Consider the following 2500-nt stretch of genomic DNA (forward strand, 5'->3'; position numbering starts at 1 on the left):
AACTGGCCATTTTTGGCTGCGCGAGCGAGCGGCGAGCGGCGAACAGCGAGCGAAGCGAGAGGCAGCACCGTCCCTGCTATACGAAAGCCCCATCCAGCCCTGTGCCACCCGGGGGGTTCCAGGGTGCTGAGATGGCTGACGTTTTGCTCCGCTCACGACGGTCACCGCACCACGCAAGAACAGGCCAAAAACTGGCCAAAACAGCCCAAAAACGGGCCAAAACTGGCCATTTTTGGCTGCGCGAGCGAGCGGCGAGCGGCGAACAGCGAGCGAAGCGAGAGGCAGCACCGTCCCTGCTATACGAAAGCCCCATCCAGCCCTGTGCCACCCGGGGGGTTCCAGGGTGCTGAGATGGCTGACGTTTTGCTCCGCTCTCGACGGTCACCGCGCAATGCAAGAACAGGCCAAAAACTGGCCAAAACGGCCCAAAAACGGGCCAAAACTGGCCATTTTTGGTCTGCGCGAGCGGCGAGCGGCGGACAGCGAGCGAAGCGAGAGGCAGCACCGTCCCTGCTATACGAAAGCCCCATCCAGCCCTGTGCCACCCGGGGGGTTCCAGGGTGCTGAGATGGCTGACGTTTTGCTCCGCTCTCGACGGTCACCGCGCAATGCAAGAACAGGCCAAAAACTGGCCAAAACGGCCCAAAAACGGGCCAAAACTGGCCATTTTTGGCTGCGCGAGCGAGCGGCGAGCGGCGGACAGCGAGCGAAGCGAGAGGCAGCACCGTCCCTGCTATACGAAAGCCCCATCCAGCCCTGTGCCACCCGGGGGGTTCCAGGGTGCTGAGATGGCTGACGTTTTGCTCCGCTCTCGACGGTCACCGCGCAATGCAAGAACAGGCCAAAAACTGGCCAAAACGGCCCAAAAACGGGCCAAAACTGGCCATTTTTGGCTGCACGAGCGAGCGGCGAGCGGCGGACAGCGAGCGAAGCGAGAGGCAGCACCGTCCCTGCTATACGAAAGCCCCATCCAGCCCTGTGCCACCCGGGGGGTTCCAGGGTGCTGAGATGGCTGACGTTTTGCTCCGCTCTCGACGGTCACCGCGCAATGCAAGAACAGGCCAAAAACTGGCCAAAACGGCCCAAAAACGGGCCAAAACTGGCCATTTTTGGCTGCACGAGCGAGCGGCGAGCGGCGGACAGCGAGCGAAGCGAGAGGCAGCACCGTCCCTGCTATACGAAAGCCCCATCCAGCCCTGTGCCACCCGGGGGGTTCCAGGGTGCTGAGATGGCTGACGTTTTGCTCCGCTCTCGACGGTCACCGCGCAATGCAAGAACAGGCCAAAAACTGGCCAAAACGGCCCAAAAACGGGCCAAAACTGGCCATTTTTGGCTGCACGAGCGAGCGGCGAGCGGCGGACAGCGAGCGAAGCGAGAGGCAGCACCGTCCCTGCTATACGAAAGCCCCATCCAGCCCTGTGCCACCCGGGGGGTTCCAGGGTGCTGAGATGGCTGACGTTTTGCTCCGCTCTCGACGGTCACCGCGCAATGCAAGAACAGGCCAAAAACTGGCCAAAACGGCCCAAAAACGGGCCAAAACTGGCCATTTTTGGCTGCACGAGCGAGCGGCGAGCGGCGGACAGCGAGCGAAGCGAGAGGCAGCACCGTCCCTGCTATACGAAAGCCCCATCCAGCCCTGTGCCACCCGGGGGGTTCCAGGGTGCTGAGATGGCTGACGTTTTGCTCCGCTCTCGACGGTCACCGCGCAATGCAAGAACAGGCCAAAAACTGGCCAAAACGGCCCAAAAACGGGCCAAAACTGGCCATTTTTGGCTGCGCGAGCGAGCGGCGAGCGGCGGACAGCGAGCGAAGCGAGAGGCAGCACCGTCCCTGCTATATACGAAAGCCCCATCCAGCCCTGTGCCACCCGGGGGGTTCCAGGGTGCTGAGATGGCTGACGTTTTGCTCCGCTCACGACGGTCACCGCACCACGCAAGAACGGACCATAAACAGGCCAAAACAGCCCAAAAACGGGCCAAAACTGGTCATTTTTGGCTGCGCGAGCGAGCGGCGAGCGGCGAACAGCGAGCGAAGCGTGAGGCAGCACCGTCCCTGCTATACGAAAGCCCCATCCAGCCCTGTGCCACCCGGGGGGTTCCAGGGTGCTGAGATGGCTGACGTTTTGCTCCGCTCACGACGGTCACCGCGCCATGCAAGAACGGACCAAAAACAGGCCAAAACAGCCCAAAAACGGGCCAAAACTGGCCATTTTTGGCTGAGCGAGCGAGCGGTGAGCGGCGAACAGCGAGCGAAGCGAGAGGCAGCACCGTCCCTGCTATACGAAAGCCCCATCCAGCCCTGTGCCACCCGGGGGGTTCCAGGGTGCTGAGATGGCTGACGTTTTGCTCCGCTCACGACGGTCGCCGTGCCACGCAAGAACGGACCAAAAACAGGCCAAAACAGCCCAAAAACGGGCCAAAACTGGCCATTTTAGGTTGCGCGAGCGAGCGGCGAGCGGCGAACAGCGAGCGAAGCGTGAGGCAGCACCGTCCCTGCTATA

Source organism: Musa acuminata, unplaced genomic scaffold (assembly GCF_036884655.1).
Source record: "Musa acuminata AAA Group cultivar baxijiao unplaced genomic scaffold, Cavendish_Baxijiao_AAA HiC_scaffold_590, whole genome shotgun sequence".
Taxonomy (NCBI): domain Eukaryota; kingdom Viridiplantae; phylum Streptophyta; class Magnoliopsida; order Zingiberales; family Musaceae; genus Musa; species Musa acuminata.